The sequence below is a fragment of the Rhinolophus ferrumequinum genome, chromosome 4 (assembly GCF_004115265.2).
Source record: "Rhinolophus ferrumequinum isolate MPI-CBG mRhiFer1 chromosome 4, mRhiFer1_v1.p, whole genome shotgun sequence".
NCBI lineage: Eukaryota > Metazoa > Chordata > Mammalia > Chiroptera > Rhinolophidae > Rhinolophus > Rhinolophus ferrumequinum.
Genome location: NC_046287.1, coordinates 101,852,693 through 101,870,895, shown reverse-complemented (window position 1 = coordinate 101,870,895; position 18,203 = coordinate 101,852,693). Strand labels below are relative to the sequence as shown.

The 18,203-nt window shown below is 40.3% G+C and overlaps 1 protein-coding gene and 1 long non-coding RNA gene across 8 annotated transcripts in view; one reads left to right on the top strand and one right to left on the bottom strand.

Moving 5' to 3' along the window:
• The window catches only part of USPL1 (ubiquitin specific peptidase like 1), a 28,916-nt gene extending 27,148 nt beyond the window's left edge, over positions 1-1,768 (bottom strand). For all 3 annotated transcript variants that reach the window (XM_033104511.1, XM_033104512.1, XM_033104515.1), the window contains exon 1: positions 1,637-1,768. The gene's annotated coding sequence lies outside the window, so the exon portion shown is untranslated. The remainder of the gene's footprint in view (positions 1-1,636) is intronic.
• A 343-nt stretch (positions 1,769-2,111) lies between these two features.
• Positions 2,112-18,203, top strand: part of LOC117021702 (uncharacterized) — a 97,040-nt gene continuing 80,948 nt past the window's right edge. For 3 of the 5 annotated variants that reach the window (XR_004422901.1, XR_004422898.1, XR_004422902.1), the window contains exons 1-2: positions 2,112-2,488; positions 3,932-4,058. This is a non-coding gene — a long non-coding RNA (uncharacterized LOC117021702). Of the gene's footprint in view, positions 2,489-3,931; positions 4,059-9,345; positions 10,025-18,203 lie in introns of those variants that run through there. The other 2 variants (XR_004422900.1, XR_004422899.1) reach the window with 2 other exon arrangements.

Here is an 18,203-nt window from a genome sequence, read left to right as displayed (position 1 = left end):
TTCACCTGGTTCTTGCTCTCTCTCAATTATAAAAGTAAAACACAAAGAGCCTTCAAATCTGCTCCCCTGATCCCATCACCAACATTTCAATAGGAAAGGCAGGTACCGTGTTTCCCCGAAAATAAGACCTACTCGGAAAATAAGCCCCCGTTAACTTAGTCAGATAGATGGACACATTTAGTACGTTATGACGATGTTCCAGAAGATGACATGACTGTATTTGAATAAATGTAGATTGTTATACGTGAAAAAATAACACATTCCCTGAACATACGCCCTAATGCGTCTTTTGGAGCAAAAATTAATGTAAGAGCCGGTCTTATTTTCGGGGAAACACGGTAGGTTGGTGGTTGAAACCCTAAATATGAAGAACACCTGAAAACAAAATTAGGTTAAAAAACACCAAAGGAGGGCTATTCAGGTCTTCCAAATACAATTTCCTTTGTTCTATATACAAACCCTGGGGTGATTCTTACAACTTAATTTGTTCCTAAGTGACTGCCTTCATTGCCTTCCCTTAAAAAATAACAGGCTCCGCTTTCTTGCATCTCTCAGTTATATTTTGGTATTACCATCATTCCAAACACACACTAGAAAATGTGAGTAGACAGTTCTTTGGAAGCTTCCCTCTTCTTCACGCAGCAAGTCACCAAATTCTGTGGACAGTTCTTTGGAAGCGTCCCAAATGCCCATCTCTCTTTCCATCCCGTCCACACTCCGTATCACTGCCAAAGTGATGCTTCTATAAAACAAGTCTGAGTCTGTGTCCCTGCTCAGTTTAAAATCATCTATTAACACCAGCCGGATTGTAGGAAAGTCCAAACAGCGCAGTGTGACCTAAAGGTTAGTATTACCTATTATCTATACTATTACCTAGAATAAAGCTCGCTGTACTGTGAGCTCAAACTAGCCGTCCAGTCTTACCCTCCTCCATTCCACTTCACCCCCAGTATCTTTCTTCTGACGCCCGCTTTTTCGTGACTTCTTTGAGCCACTGATACTCCAAAAGCCCGAATGTGAATTACTAGCCCAGTATGGACCCAGTCACAGCGCAATGAATGTGTAAAGCTGGCCCTGGGAACAGCGAAAAAGATAGTTAAGCTTAATTCACAGTCCCGTGTGCAAAATGGAGAAACCCAGACAACCAGCTGTTCGAAGAAGAGGCTTATAGCTACTTGAGCTTGCCCTCCAAGACCAGATGGGCTCAGCACGAGAACGTCAAAGGTGAGGTCACAAAAGACTTGAAGCCTAGGCTTTCGGCGCCCAGCGGGGTCGGGTACCAAACCCAGTCGTAGAGAATCAGAGACAGATACGACCAAGAGGGACCAGTCTCAAACCCAACCTTGGAAACCCGAGGAGACGCAGAGTTCCGTTAACTCTCCCCATCTCCACACTCCCCGGGAGAGAGTAAAACAACTCTGGTTTCTCTTCAGCATTTACCTCTCCGAGCCCAAACACATCTGTAACTATATCTCAACACCTTAATCCCCAACCCCTCCCACCTGAACCTGGTCCCAGCCCCTTCCTCTCCCGGCCTAGCCCACACTTTCAGCGTGCACACTACCTCACAGCTCAACCAGCTCTGTCCCCTTACCCTATTTTCGGAACTGAAAGACACTACTCCCCACCCCCTTACCTGCGGCGGGTACTCTTCTCCGCACAGGGTCGACCCGATCTCCTAGTTCAGCTTGAGCTCCACACCGCGCAATGCAACGTTCACCCCACGTTCTACCGCTGCCTGCTCCTCCCCCTCCGGCCTCTCCGCTAGGAAAGCAGCTTCCGGTTTGAGTCCGCGGCAAAAGAGTTCCCCTTCCTGTTCCGCGCGGGGCCCGAAAGGATTACGTCCGTAAGCGTGGCGGAAGGCGAGGACGGGAGCACTTCCGGCCAGCCTCCGCAGAGGCGTGGCCGTCTGCCGGCTGCCGCCGCGCAGTTTTAGCTGCGGTGGCGACTGGGGGCGGGGCCGGTGGCTACAGAGCCTGCCATCTGTGAGTGGCTGGGTTGGGGGAGGCGACGTTTCTGGAAGCTGCTGGAAAGCGCTTGAGTGGCGTAGGTGACGCCAGCGGCCAGGGGGTGGGGCGTCATTAAAACTAGTGCGCGGCCGGTAGCGGAGGGATTATGTTGAGGAAAGAGACTGGCGTGTGTCTCTCTGCGGCCTGGCCCGCGCGAGCCGGAGTCGGAAGCCGACGCGCCCTTGAGTGACCTGGTGGGCGGGCGAGGGACGGGCTCCCGAGACGGCGAAGGGTGCAATGGAGGCTCTTGGCCGGCGCGTCCCCGCGGCGCCGCTGTCTCGGCGATCGTGGGCCGCGCGAGGCTTCTCTCGAAAAGCCTTGGTGAGAGCCGAGCTGCCCCAGTGCGTGTTCACAAAGGGTCACCACACACGGAGCTGCCCCTCCCTGTCTCCCTAAACCCCATCTTCGAGGCCGGGGGGCTTTTCTGCCCGGATTCTGGGGTGTTTCTCCTCCTTTCCTCCCTCCCAGATCTTCTAACGGTAAGGGGAGTAGCCAAGGCACAGGGACTCTGTTGTCCATGACCCGTTCTTACTAGTCGTTAGCCGGTCTGTCCCTGCCGCGCTGACTTCAGTTGCCCTGCCTTGTTTTAACTTAAGAGAAAGGGGGAGTTCTCATTTAATTTATAAGTTTAAGTAGGGAGGTCATGTGGTTTAAGGGACATCGTGACCGCGTGTGCTATTTCGGAGTCTGCATTCTAAATCTTGGGGGCAGCTTACTCCAGAGGTCCTTTCGGTCGATTGGGTCTGTGTCCTAGAATAACTAGTTTCTGACCAGTTCTTTACAGAGTAACCATTGGCATTTTTTGATTTTTTTTTTTTGTAGTGGTCTCAGTGAATTACTATATTGTGGAATATGCTGATCATTTTGGTAGGGTGGTATAGAGGAAACAAGTCCCGTGTACCAAGAAATTCTTCAGTAAAAAGGATTTTAGTTTTTGGTACTTCTGAATGAATGTAAATGGTCAAGAAATCCAGTTGTTTTGTTTTTCTCCAGACTGAAAAATAGCCTGGTTAGTTTTTGTTTACCTTTTTTGTTGTACGAAATTATTAATGTGCTGGTATATTTGTTATAAGATCTAGCTAGCAAGGTGGTTTTCTTTTTTTTTATAATGAATTATGATGAAAATAGGAGAATGTAGTTTTTCCTCCTGAAATAGCCAAAATCAGGGTTTTTCTTGCTATTTTAATTTTTGGAATGGAATATACTTTTTGTAATAAACATTTGCTGAATATTAACATGAATTAAACAAAATAATTTATTCAGTTAGTAGCTGAAATTTTAAGATTGAAAAGTCAACATCACCAAACTGAATTATATCATTGTTTTCTGCAGTAGATTTATAGTCTTTTAGTGCAAATTTGACTTTTTGCCAGGAAAAAATATGTAATAGTAACAAACAAAATGGAGGTGGAGCTTGGGTTGTGGAAAGAAAAAGGATTTTAGTATATGCTCCTGATTGAATCTACAGCTTTTCACTTTGTAAAAGGTAGGGAGAAAAAAATCATACAAGAATGTTAGATAAAAGGAAGGATAGTAATGTAGAGTCCATCAGGAGTGGTTAACTAGAAAACTCACCATTTGTTTATATTAGAGGAATGGTACCAAGTTGAAAAAGATTGTGTACATTTCTGCTTATTCCTTACCAGTGTATTTGGAATGCCTCTTTCTATGAACTACACTGATCCCCAAAAGAGCGCAGTTACCTTCCAGTAGGAGGAAAGCTCATTTCCTCAATCCCCTTGTGAGCGATGTGGGGCCGTTTTATTCACCTATTTCCCTTTAAAAACTAACGTGATCTCATCAAAGGGAGCTTTTATTAGTAACTAATGAGCGTCTACAATAGGAATCAGTATTGTACAATTAGAGTTTTCTTCTTTCATTTTTCTCTTCTCATAATGTTAACTTTTGCCCCCCTCTGCTAGGTTGGATTCCTTAATCACAAAACAAGTCTTTGGCCCAAACCTGGGATGTAAAAGCTGCATACTTGTTCTGGTCTCATCAAAAAGATGAGCGTTGAAGTGACTAACCATGTTTTCTAGCAGCATTTTTGTGAGTACAGTCTATAATTTCTTACCTAATTCCAATATTCCGAAGGCTTTGAAAACCAAATACTTTTTAAGCTTGGAGACAAAATTCATTTGGTAGCAAAATATGACCTAAACTAATGAGAAGTTATATGCAGTCTTTATATACCATGTTTTGTTGAAATATTAATACATTTGGTTATGGGGTGCTGCCCTTGGCCACTGGCATGTGAGGTTTTATATAATGGTTTGTGTACCTTATAACATTTTTAAAGTTCCAAGAAATTCTCATTTCTAAAACATATCTAGTCCCTGCATTTTGATTAAGGAATGCAAATCTTTATTAATATTTTTGGCAATACAATTATGCTAGCCATTTGTATATTTTAAAAACTAAAACAAGACATTTTAGTTCTTTTCCTCAGTAAATTCGATTGAGTTAGAAGGATCGTATTGCAATATGTACAGCGATAGACATACGCACAGCCTATTAGCCGTGGAGAGACCACACAAGAAATTAGTAGTCCGAGGGTTTGAGGTTATTTTGACTTCAGACTCTAAAATTTAGAAAAAACATGACAACCTATTATGTAGCCTAAATGTAACGCGGCTCTGTTTTGCCCACACAAAATGAGAAGACAATATAAGAGTCGTAGGTAGATATTGGAGTATCTGAATTCTAATCCTAGCTCTTGCTATGTGACCTTAACACAGTCACTTAATTTTCAGGGCTTTGGTTTTCAGATCTATAAAGTGAGAAGTTGGAATAGATGGATCTCTTAAGGAAGGTCCCTTATAGTCCCCACAATCTACCTGCAGGCTTTTACCCTTCGACTATACTTACTTTTTATAAATGTTTTCCATTAAGAATGTGATCCTATTTCATCTCAAACTACTTTCTTGCTGATCTAAATTTTGTGTTTCCTTTTGGATTAGGTAATACAGTCACATGGTTCAAAATTAAAAAAGATAATGCAGGTCAAAGTCTTCCTTCCACACTTGTCCCTCAGCTACCCAGTTGCTTGCCAAGGAAGCAACCAATGCTAACAGTTTGTTGTATATTTTTCCAAAAAAAAATTTATGCATATACAAGCAAATAAGGACTATATTTTAATTTTCTTCCCTTTTTTACGTAAATGGTACATTCTGTGTATAGTTTCCGTACTTTATTTTTTCACTGATCTTAGAAGTTGTTCTATATCATTATGTAAGGTGTTCATTCGTTTTTATGGCTGCATAATATTCCATTGTATGATGTATTATTTCATCAGTCCTCTCCTTTTGGACATTGAGGTTTTTTCCTGATCCTTATTAAAAGCATTGTGCAATAAATAACTTTGTACATTTCATCATTTTCTGCATTGTGAATATCTCTGTGCCCTAGATAGTGGCATAGCTCTGTTGGGATAGTGACATGGTTGATAAAGTATGTTATTTAATAGCAAATAACATTTTTTAAAAATTGGTAAATCAAGGTCTCAACAATGCATTTCTAGGATTCCATCAATTTTGACTTACATGTTCCCTATGCCAGTGGGATACTGGAGTCAGCACCCCACTTGACTAAAGAAAATGTGAGAAAATCACATCACCTGAATGGCTGTTTCTTCATTTGAGCCCTAGATAAAGCAGGTGGATTATGTGATCTTTTCCTAAACAAACAAACAAATACATAAATCTTTTTTTTTTTGAATTAAAGTTTATTGGGGTGACAATTGTTAGTAAAAATACTATAAATCTTTAAAGACTCAAATCTTACAGTAGAGCAAGACTGAATGAGAGGCATCTAAGAAATGAGGCCGACTGATGGAGCAGCAGATTTGTCCTTTCCAGTTCATGCCCACCCCAGGGCATATGCTCAATGAGTGCTATTTAAAGTGATATTTTTCTTTTAGATTTTTTGCCAAGCACATATACCTATAGTTGAATTTGGGCAAGTGCAACTTTTGTATATTTCCTTTACCAATAAGAAAACTAAGCCTAAAGGAAGTAAACAGTGTACCAAAATTTGCGTGACAAAATGGCACACGTGGGATTGAAATCTACATCCTGTAATGTGACAAAATGGCAAACATGGGATTGAAATCTACATCCTGTAATTTCTAATCTAGAGTTTTCCCCAGTATATCACAGTCTCATAATATAACTTGTAGCTCCAGCAGCAGATCTGAGAATGCCCAGTGGTTAGGGATTGCTTTAGGTCCCTTTACTCTGCCTGGGCTGTAGGACAACCTGGAGTTCAGAAAGCAGCAGTTTTATTCTGATGACAAAACAACATTCTGTAATTGTAATCACACAACATGTTGATTAGCAATCAGGAGGGCTCCAAAGCAAAAAATTAAAATTGGTAACAGAAACACTCTTTCCTAATTGGGACGTAGTTGTCATTTCGAGATGAAATTATCAGGCATAAGGACTGGCAAGAAATTATTTGGAAATGGACAGTCTTGCATTCCCCAGTGTTCATCCCGTCACTTAATTGAGCCAGGAAAATCTAAACCATCAGAAAAGAAGTGATAGAAACAATAGCAAAAGGAACGAAAGAATCTGGCTGTGCAGCACATGACCCCTCCTCCACCCCCCCCCACACACTTTTAGGGCCTTAACTTGCTGGCTAGTCCTCTGTGCACAACTGATTTGTCCTTCAAATCTCAACTTAAATTTCACTTGTCAAGCTGTCTGTCCACCCTATCTGGGCAGCCCTCTGCCCTCCACCCCCTCTCCAATTCCTTATTACCACCTGCTGTTTGTTTTCTTCATTTTATATATACAGAGGGTGCCAAAAAAAATGTATACACATTCGAAGATAACATCTCTCTGAAGGAGAAAGGTGAAAACAGATGCCCAGACCCCGTGCCAAACCCACAGAATCAGGAGTGGGACCCAGCCATTGCATTCTTAATAAATTCCCAATATAATACCTATTTAAGACCCCAAGGTGTACCCGGTGAGTAAAATGACATTCTTTTTGGCACCCCCAGTGAGTACAATGGCATTTTTTTTTGTCCCCAGGGTGTGTGTGTATCCGTGTATCCCCACTAAGTTGGGAGCTCTGAGGGCAAGGTCTGCATCTGTATTGTTCACCATTTATAGATACAGTGCCTGGTGCATAGTACATATTTGTTGCTGAATGAATGATCGTGGTTCCCAATTCCCAATGCATGTGGCTGACCAAACCCGCTAAAATGGAACATTTTCAACAGTTTTATTTCTCCATGTTCTTATATGTGTTAATTCAAGGTTGGTTTGGTGGAAGATGTATATGTAATTTATATGCTCATTGAGAAAAATATGAACTTGTCAACAAGCTTCTGTTGAATGTGCAAGGCAGTATGCTAAATGCTGGGTGAATAAAAAGGTGAATAATGCATAGTCCTTATCCCGGAAGAGAAGTAGAAACATTTGTAAACAAATGGCTTTCATACAAGGCAAAATGAAATAAATGCGAAATAGAGTTGTACAAGAAATGTTCTGTAGCAGCAATGAAGAAAAAATGATGCATTTTAATTATAGGAAGGGCCTCACAGAGTTGAATTTTGATTGTGGGATTGAAGATAGAAACTAAAACTGACAATTGTCTAGCTTCACTTTTTGAAAGTCTTTAAAATAATAATATTGAAGGCAAAGAAGTCTTATAAAACATTGTCATTAAACAGTCTTTAAAAATTGCAGTTACAAATAAAAGTACTCTGGCTTTAAACATGACACTTCTAAAATTGAGGCTATCCAGAAAATTAACTGGACTGTTTTGACTAAGTTGGTGCTTTCCAACTAGTTGCTAAGTCATTTGTTCAGTCAAATAATTGGATTTTAACTGATTGCTAAATTCAGTTAGTAATTATTTAGTAAACTAATCAGTCAAGACAACCATTGAATGGTTAAAACATTTATTTTTTAAAGGGATTTTTAAAATCCCATTGGTGGTCTGTAATGGGTTCTCTGACTATATCACAAGTTAAAATGTAGACTTTTTTGATGGTCTAATTTGATTTCTTTTTTAAGCTTACTTTTTCTTTCCTGCCTTTGTATGTTTTCCAAAGGAATATAGACCTTCTCCCCCTCTTACTTAAAAAAAAAAAAAAGAGCAGTAGCAATAGCAGCGTAGGCTAGATTCACAGACTTGATTTCAACTTGGCCACTTATTAATCACAGTTCTGCCACTTTCCAATTTTGTTACTTCTGGCAAAATATTTAACCTCCCCGAGGCTCGATTTCATTTATAAAATGAAAATATCTACTAATCTCACTCTGTCATCTAGTTTTGTGACCTCAGACTGATTATTTAATCTGAGCCTCAGTTTTTTTATATATGAAATAAAATCATCTTAAATGACGTTTTATGTAGAACCATGTTTGGCAGGTAATAAGCCCTCAGCAAATGTTGGTTTCCTCTGACCGTTTTCCATCTCATCTAAACTGCATGTCCTTTAAAGTTTACTTGATGCTCTGTCTGCTATCATCTTTCCTTTGCTAGCTCATAGCCGCCTCCTTTTTTTCCACTGTCATTGCACTTATCGTGTATACCTTGGGTTCTTAAATTGGTGTTATATTGGGAACTTACTGAAAATGCAATGGCTGGGTCCCATTCCTGATTCTGTGGGTTTGGCATGGGATCTGGGCATCTGTTTTCACCTTTCTGCTTCAGATTTTCTGTTTTTTGTTTGTTTTTTAAAGATTTTTTGGGGGGAACAGTGTGTGTACTTCCAGGACTTTTTTTTTCCCAAGTCAAGTTGTTGTCCTTTCAGTCTTAGTTGTGGAGGGTGCAGCTCAGCTCCAGGTCCAGTTGCCGTTTTCTAGTTGCAGGGGGCGCAGCCCATGGGACTTGAGGAATTGAACTGGCAACCTTGTGGTTGAGAGCCCACTGGCCCATGTGGGAATCGAACTGGCAGCCTTCGGAATTAGGAGCATGGAGCTCTAACCGCCTGAGCCACCGGGCCAGCCCCTGCTTCAGGTTTTCCAATGCTTACCAATGATCATAATTTCTCACTTATTTTGTTATAATTTATGTTAAGTAATTCTTATTAGGTAACTCTTCAGGTATTTTCGTTTACACCCCAAATATACTGTAAACTCTACAAGAGCACAAAATACCCACAGTAGTGCTTAGTTTAGAGGTTAAGTAATGTCCTTTTTTTCCCCTGCTGAAGTTTGGATCCAGTTAAGAAATAAACTGCAGAAATCAGATAAAGGTTCATATGTAAGTTTACCAAAAGAAATTGTTTGGAAAATGTGGCTGAGGTTTGCAACAACAGTGAGCTTCTGAGTATTGCACTCCAGAATTCAGTAGATTTAAACCTCAAATTTATCTACAGGAATAGAGCTTGTCCCACTACATTTACTGTGTGACTGGGAGTACACCAACAGCTCTCTTCAATCCAACAAATCCCAAATGGAAAGGAGAGAGGAAGTAACTGAGCCCCGGAATTTCTTCTCTCGAATTGATCAGACCAGTTACTCCCTGTACCTGAAGAAGGAGTTACTGAGATCAGCCATGAATATTACTGTAAGGAAGTTTCATGTGGAGTATGAGAGCTTTCTCGCCCTCAGAGGTTCTAAGTAGGTATTTGTTAATGGATTTTTTAATACCTTGCTTTACATCAGCATGCTGTGATTTTTTAATACGTAAATGAGACGTTCTAACGTTATAGCTTGAGCCAGACCATTAGTGTATATAATGGTGTTAATTATCATTTGCTATGTAAGAAATTACCTCCAAACAGCTTAAACCACAAACATTTACTATTTCACACCATTTCTGATAGTCCAGAATCTGGGAGTGGTTCAGCTAGGTGATTCCAATTCAGCGTGTCTCATGTGATTGCAGTCACCTGAAGGCAGCTTGAGTGTGCGCTCAACATGGCAGTTGGCTTACCCCCCAGAGCAAGTAATCTGAGAAAGCGGTAGAAACCACAATGTCTTTTATTCTAGAAGTACCGTATCTTGCTGTGTATAATGCACACGTTTTTACCCAAATTTGTGAGGAAAAAATAAGGATGCACATTATACATGGGTAGTACTAATTCCATAGCTATATAAATGTTTTAAATTATTTATGCTTATAAGTTAAAAATGTAACTCTAGAAATCTATAACAATATCCATATGCAAAATAATACCCTGGAATACGATAATCGGTTTTATTGAACTTAAGACGAACTTGCAACGATGGAGAGTTCTTAGCCTTTTATGATGTGTAAATATTGTAAATTTGTTACCAGTACATAAAATTTCTTGTACCTTGTATCTGTTCTTGTGTTTTGTAATTTTTGTAATTATTTGTTACATAAAATTTCTTGTACCTTTGTAGTACAAAAATCAAGTACCTAAATGTAAACAAATAAAAATTTGAATTAAAAAATTAAAACGAAATATTTTTTCCTTGGAAGTTTGGGCCAAAAACGTGGGTGCATATTACGCACGGCAGTGTACCATCAGTTCGTTGCACAGACCCAGCCTTATATACGATGTGGAAGAGACCTGCTCAGGGTCCAGGGGGCCGGGCTCGTTGCGCGCCATCTTGGAGGCTGACTCCCATCGTTATATATAACGTTAGTTTGATTTTTGTTACCTCACATTGCTTCATTTGAGAGCAGATATTTCAATGTTTACTATTCCATTAAGATTCTTAAAATATTAATGGTAGTTCTGTGAAATAATTTTATTTTTGAATATAATTTTCCAGCTAGAGAATAGTTGAGAGAATGATTTTCTACTAGTGTCCCCTCCTTCCTGTCTAGCTGTGTCTAAAATAAGAAGTTCACATAGAATGAACCGGGACTAGTCTTAGTTTGCATGATCTTCCAAATAGTCTGTGAAAGTTCAGATGATCTACAGACAGACTTATTATTACAATTTTAATTTTAGTAGCGATTAATTTACTTCTGGTCTCCTGGGAGGTGCTTCATAAAGTCCGAGTCCCAGCTTCTGATTTTTATTCAAGCGAGGTGTTTTTGCAGGGTGATCAGGATTAGGTGGCCTAGATGGCTAGTGAAGGTCATTTACCTCACTGAAACAGTCCATGGGCCAAAAAGGTGTTGAAAACCTTCACTCTTAAGTATCAGTGGTTTGATTAAAATTCTAATGACAGAGCACTAAAGAAACCCAAGTAAGTGAAATAAAATGGTCAAAAATAATTAACCTTTTTTTCTTTTCTTTTTTAAGATTCCACATAAAAGTGAAATCATATGGATTGGTCTTTGTCTGACTTACATTATTTAGCACAATCCCTCTAGGTCCATTTATGTTGTCACAGATGGCAAGGTTTCATTCTTTTTTATTACTGAGTAGTAGTCCATTATATATGTAGCACCTCTTCTTACTCCGTTCATCTGTTGATGGACACCTAGGTTGCTTCCAGTACTGGGAATATAGTAATAATATTGTAATAACTTTGCACAATGGCAGATAATTACTAGACTTACCGTGGTGATTTTAAGGTATATAAATGCCAAATCACTATGTTGTATACCTGAAACTAATATTGTATGCCAACTATACTTTAATACATTTTTTAAAATTAACCATTTTACTTTACTCATTTATTTTGTCCTATAACATGAACTCATTTATTTTATCACAATTTAGATTTCATATAATAGACTATAAATATTTGTATATTTTGTAAAATAGCAAAAGAAAATGGCAGTGTAACTTGGAACTTGAAATGTTCATAGAATTGAGTGTAAAATTCATTTGTGTAGAAAACATTTGTATAAAAAACATTTTTAATATAGAACTTTGCAACACTGTGGAAAAGAGTAATTTGAAGATTATGGCAAACAAAAAAAAATTGAAGATTATAATATACATTGACAATGCCTAAATGTTCTTTGGAATTCTAGCCATAAACATTGCTGGGTCAGTTTGCATTGTAAGTTGCTAAAAGAACATTCAGTCAGTTGTTTAAAGAATTCATACATGAAAGACCAGTTACAGAAGCCCTAATACGAGCACAATTTTTTTATCTGTATTTAAGCTGTTTAGTACAGAGAAGAGCGCATAGAGCATATGGCCCAGCACCCGAGCAGTGAGCTCATTTGGCCGTTAGAATTTTCGGTTTTGGAGGCATATTTGGAGCAGCTTTCACCCTCAAGTATTAGGAGGCACTATTTTGCTAATCAGGAAAAAAATTTCAGAGAATTCATTTTACTTTCCAAATGTAATTCGTCATGATTAATCAATAAAGTGATGTTTGTTTTGGGTACTGATTAGCTTTAAGATGAGATCTTCCATAAATTCTTATAGTAAATGAGAGGTGATAGTATATTTTTTCTGAATATGGAATATGTAAATCATGAAAGTTGAGTCTAGAGTTAAAAGGTGGCAGTTAAATGAAAAATTTTGGAATGGAGTGTTTTCTGAAAATGAAAAGGCAGAGAGAGGAAAGTTGGGAAATGTTAATTTTAGGATATTGTGCAGGGAATAGGAAATATATTTACTACCCTCAAAAACTTCCAGGACAGAACAAGTTAAATGGCATGACAAAAATCAGCCTAATCCATTTTATAAGACAAGTCTTCAAAAGTTATTAAGAGAGACAAAAGAAAAATAACAAATACGATGCAAAGACTTTGATTAAATCCTGATTTGAAAAAAACACTGCTATAAAACACATATTGGGGGAATTTGAGTATGCCTAGCTGTAGAATATATTTGGGGATATATTTTATTTTCCTAGGTGTGTTAATGGTTATTATGGTTATGTAAGAGAATGGCATTTTTTTAGGAGGTATATCTGAAGTGAATTTAGAGGTGAAGTTATCTTCAGTGTTCAGAAATGTGTGTATATGCACATATAGGAAAAACACGATAGTGTCGAATATGGAATCTGGTAGCTAGCTATAAGGGAGGTTATCATACTATAAACTTTTCTGTATGTTTGAATATGTAAAACGAGTTTGGGAGGAAAAATTCCCCTTCAGATCTTCTTTCTTTACTCAGCTTTACAAAGGCCTCAAGAGAGTGTATCATTGTTTCTAGTTACTGTCTCTACCTTCCTCTACTATTAACTCTTGAATCCGGGCCAGTCATACTTTCATTCCTCCCTTCCCACTAGCACTGCTCGTTTCCACATCAGCGTTGGCATCCATGTTTCCAGACCTGGTGGTCACTTCTTAGTCCTCATTTTCCTTTTGACCTGGGCAGCATTTGACAGAGCTGATCACTCTCCTCCGTCCTCTCAGTTCTCCTCCCTCAGGTCTTCTTCCCCTCCGTGTCTGCTGGCTCTTCCTCCTCCTCAAACACTGGGGCACCTCAGAGCTCAGAGCTCTTCTCAGTTTGCATTCATTCCCTAAATAATCTTACTCTGTTCCATAGCTTGAAACACTGTATAGATAGAATGATCTTAGCAGACTTCCAGGTTTATAGCTCCAGCCCCAACCTCTCCCCTAAACTTGAGAGTCATACATCCGTCTGCTCATCTGGTATATTCAGTTGACACCAAGTAGATAGAATTTCAAATTTAATATGCGCAACACTGAGTGCTTGAGTCCCATCTTCATGTCTGCTTATCCCAAAGCAAAAAGCACCCGTTCCCTATCTGCTGCTCCCACATTCTTCCTCATCTCAGTGTGAGGTACTTCATTCTTATCATTGCTCAGGTGAGAAACCTTGGTATCCTCTTTGATTCCTCTTTTTTTCTTTTCCCCGTGCTATACATTTAATTCCTCAGCAAATATGGTCAGCTCTATTTTTAAAATATATCCAGAATCTAAGCACTTCACCGTCTCCGACCACTGCCATCTTAATCCAAGCCACCATTCTATCACATTTTGTGACAGTTTCTCACCCGTGACACCATTGACATTGGGGGCCGGTAATTCTTTTGGGGACGGGCTGTCCGGTGCATTGTAGGATGCTTAGCAGTGTCCCTAGCCTCTCTACCCACTAGATGCAAGCAGCAACCCCCTCTTCCACAGTCGTGACAACCAAAAATTGCTAAAATGTCCTCTGGGAGGCAGAATTGCCTCCAGTTGAGGACTGGTGGATTATAGCCACGGCCTCCTGTTCTGCCCGCTCCCTTGGCCCCTGCAGTGTTTTCTCATCTGGCCACCACGTTGTCATGTAAACACATAAATCAGATCATTTCATGTCTTTGCTCAAAACATTCCAGTGGCTTCCCATCTCGTAAGGATCAAATCTGTAAGTGCCTACAGATCCCTTCCCTACACACACGCACGTTGAGGAGCCGCCATTTCTCATTGTGCAAAGCCGTTTGTTTTTTCTTGTTTTTCCTGGAAATTGTAAAGGGCACCTCTTCCATTAGGTGGATGCAGCCCCACCTGCCTTTTTCCTTCTGCATCAGTTACCTCCACCTCGCATGTTATATTCCTCCAAGGATGGTAAGGTGAGCAGTACAGTTGTAATAATGTATACAAGATGTACAATTTTAATAATGTATACCATTGTAGTCATGGAGCAAGATAAGTGCTAAAGTTTCAAGAAAGACTTTGCACCTAACCTAACCTCAGAGATTCTGGAAAGGTCTCCCAGAGGAAATGATGCCCAAACAGGACTTAGTCTGGTAGTATAGAGAAGAGAAAGGTGCTAACAGGATAGGGGGGAAGAGGAAGAGTGGAGCAAAGGGTCAGTTCAATTTTGGACTGACTCCAGCGTACCTCCACGAGGAGATTAGTCTATCAGGCAGTTAGAGATATGAGTCTTGATCTCGGGAGAGACATCTCAACTGTAGGTACAAATTTGGGAATAAACAATAAGTAGGCAGAAACGAGAGAATGTTTATCTGTCAAAATTGGAATGAAAGCCTTGAAATTCAGTGTGGTATACTAAAGAAATTCCCTAATCAAAATATGATTAATGTAATCATAATGTAAGGTGGTGTGAGAGACTGCTGATGTGTTTCTTTAAGACAAGGAAAACAAGATAGGGTCCTTTGGTCATCTGGACTTTAAAACTTTCGCCCTTACTTTAGTCTGGTTTAAGCAAAATAATTGTTCTTCCTCAGGGCTTACCGTTGATTACATCAGACAAGTAGAGCCTGCTGGCTATGACATAGGTTCTAAGGTTATTTTAACTTCTATGTATTAGAAAAAGCACTTTTTCAAACTTGGAGATCTTTTGGGGGAATATAAGTATGGATTATGAAGTGTTCTCTTTATCTCATACTTTTAATTTGGGAGGGTTAGCTAACATTTAGTCTAACTGAAATAGTCATCTGTCCACTCTAAAACTTGGTGACGTTATGATTTCTCGTGATTCTGTAGGCGGCTGTGAGGTCCCGCTGCTGGTCTCACCTGGGTCCGCTCGCTCGTGCTGCTGCGGTCAGTCTCTAAGGTGGCCGCACTGCACGTCTGAGGCCAGGTACTGCCGGGCCGTGGGGCCGCTCCGTGCCTCCCAGCAGCCGCTCCTCTAGAGTCTCCCTCGGACTTTTTAACGTGGCAACAGAAGTGTTCCAAGAGGGCAAAAGCAGAAGGCTGCACGGCTTCTTACGGCCTTCTGAGACTATCAGAAGTTGCAAAACATCAGTTCTGCTGCATTCTACCACACTGTTATGTGTGCAGATTAACTCACTGAAACCTCCCAACAATGCTATGCAAAGTCGGCGCCATTAATTACTATGGTCACTTTTAAATGAGCAAACTAAAGCTCAGCACTAGTAGTTTGACCCACAGGTACCCAACAGGCAAGCCACTGAACCAGACATGGGTTCTAAGCTCTTTTTCCCTACCAGCAAACGTTAATTGATCTGAGCCTATTTCCTCATCTGTAAAATGGGGTTAATACTACCCTACAGAATTATTCTTAGGATTGAATGATTTGATTTCGAAAGTACGTAGCAGAGTACATCAGAAATGTTAATCTCACTGCCTCCTCTTAACTCATCTCAGGTTTCTTTGTTTGATGAGGAAACGTTTTTATCCGTGCTATTTGTCTCATTATCTTAAAAAAAAAACTCTTGACTGACCTAGACTAGAATGACTATTAAAGGAGACTGTCATTAACATTCCAACAGCACAGCAGGCATACAGAACCTTCCATTCGGAAGGAATTAGTTATTTGAAGACTGCAGTCTTAGCCCTTGTCTGGTGAGGTGTTGGTGGCTGATGATCACTTCACAGGTTACTCTTCCAGAGATTACTTACATTTCAGAAGAAATAAAATGCCAGTGAAGGAATAGGATAGCATGTCAGGTTTTGTGGCCAGCTGGTGGCGAAGCTATGATTAGGAGAAGGATCTTTCCGTGGTGATCCTTGTGGTCTGCCTGCTACCGTGGGCCAGCCTTGGCAGGTTACCAAGTAAATCACCACACTTTGTGTACAGTTTATAGATTTGGGTTTCCATAGAAAAGAGAGAGAGAGAGAGAGAGAGAGAGAGAGAGAGAGATGCCTTCTAATAAATTCGCATCGTGATGCTATACTATTTCATTTGCATAAGTGACATTTAGATAAACACAGTTGCGGTCACTGTACTATAAGTGCAAACTGCAGTGCTGACATATTAAGGTTTGGGCCTGTTATGGGCTGGCCTTTGTCCCACCCCACCCCCAAATTCATATGTAGAAGTTTTAACCCCCAGGACCTCAGAATGAGACTATATTTGGAGATAATTATTTAAATGGGTGATTGAGTTTAAAATGAAACCTTTTGGAGGGCCCTAATCCAGTATGACTGGTGTCCTTGTAAAAAGGGGATTAGGGCACACACACATGTACAGGGACATGTACACCACAGGAGGGCCCAGTGAGAAAGCCACCGTCTGCAAACCAAGGAGAGGCGTCAGAAGAAACCAAACCTGCTGACACCTTGACCTTGGCCTTCTAGCGTCTAGAATTGTGAGAAAATAAATTTCTGTTACTTAATCTACTCAGTCCATGGTATTTTGTTATGGCAGCCCTACCAAACTAATACAGGGCCCATTTTCCCTTAGACACGATGTTTAATATTTGTCATTTTTTCAAAACTGAAAAATTTTGGTGTAGGAAAACAAATCAGGAATGCATTATAGGGACATTTTCTTACAAAGGATCTTGAAATAGAGCCGGTTAGAAGAGCCTCCGTACCCTTTATTTTACTACCATGGCCATAACCCCTTTTCCTCCCATTCCTCTGTCCTCTCACCCTGCCCTACACCCCCCACCATTCCAGCACACGTGCATACCCCGTATCTGGCTCTTTCACCGTTAGTCCTTGTATTTTCAGGTATATTCTCTCAACAAGCTCTAGTTGTTTCTCCTGAGCGACAGGAAAGTCTTCTGTGTTGTTTTTCTCTCTTCATTTTGTGAACACACGAGTAGCCCGATGAAGAAGGAGAGAGGGCCTCCGCATTTATGGAACACCTATTATGCTAGGCATGATGTTCCTCACTTTACATGAGCCATCTCCTTGAATGAGAAAACAGCAGTGGCCTAATTTAGAAAAAGAATGGACAGCTACGGTAATAGCCTTGTGACATCACTTTGGAACTTTGAGTCTCTGGCCATCGCCCTACTTTTTATAAACTTAGCCCTGCCATCATCAGATCCACAATGCCTGGTGGTTAGGAAAACACCTTAACTATTTAAGTCTCTGGATATAAATCATTTTGTGAGATGTGAAAGCAGCATATCCTTGGGGTATCCTTGGGGAATGGCCCTGGAAGTGGCATGAGGGACCAATGCTTCTGAGAGTGTGTCCTGGACATTCAGGAGGAATTGCATGTTCATGCCCCTTTCATGGGGAGTAACGGAAGGAAAGATGGAAGGTTGCTAACCCCTGTACCATTGTAATAGTAATAATCAAGAAGGGGACAGCTAGCTCTAAGGACACGGATGCGTACCTGGTCTGGTGCAAAATATCTTCCACCTAGTCGTGAAAGGAATTTGAAATAGCTTCCTTGGGCTTGGAATTCGAAAGAAAAGGAGTCCAAGGGAAAGAAGGCTTGTTAACCCTACACACCAGGGGTCAGCAAACTATGGCCTGTGGGTCAAACATGGGCTGAGGCCTGTTTTTGTATGTCCCTTGGGCTAAGAATGAGTTTTACATTTTTAAAGAGCAAAAATAAGAATATGTGACAAAGACTTATATGGCCCACAGAGCCTAAAATAATTACTATCCTCTGCAGAAAAGTTCGCCATCCCTTGCACATAGACGATCAGTTTTGTGTTTTCTATTGAAAGACTGGTGGTGTACTGTAAACAGTTAAGATGAGAAATCGTCCTGAACGTTTGTCTTATT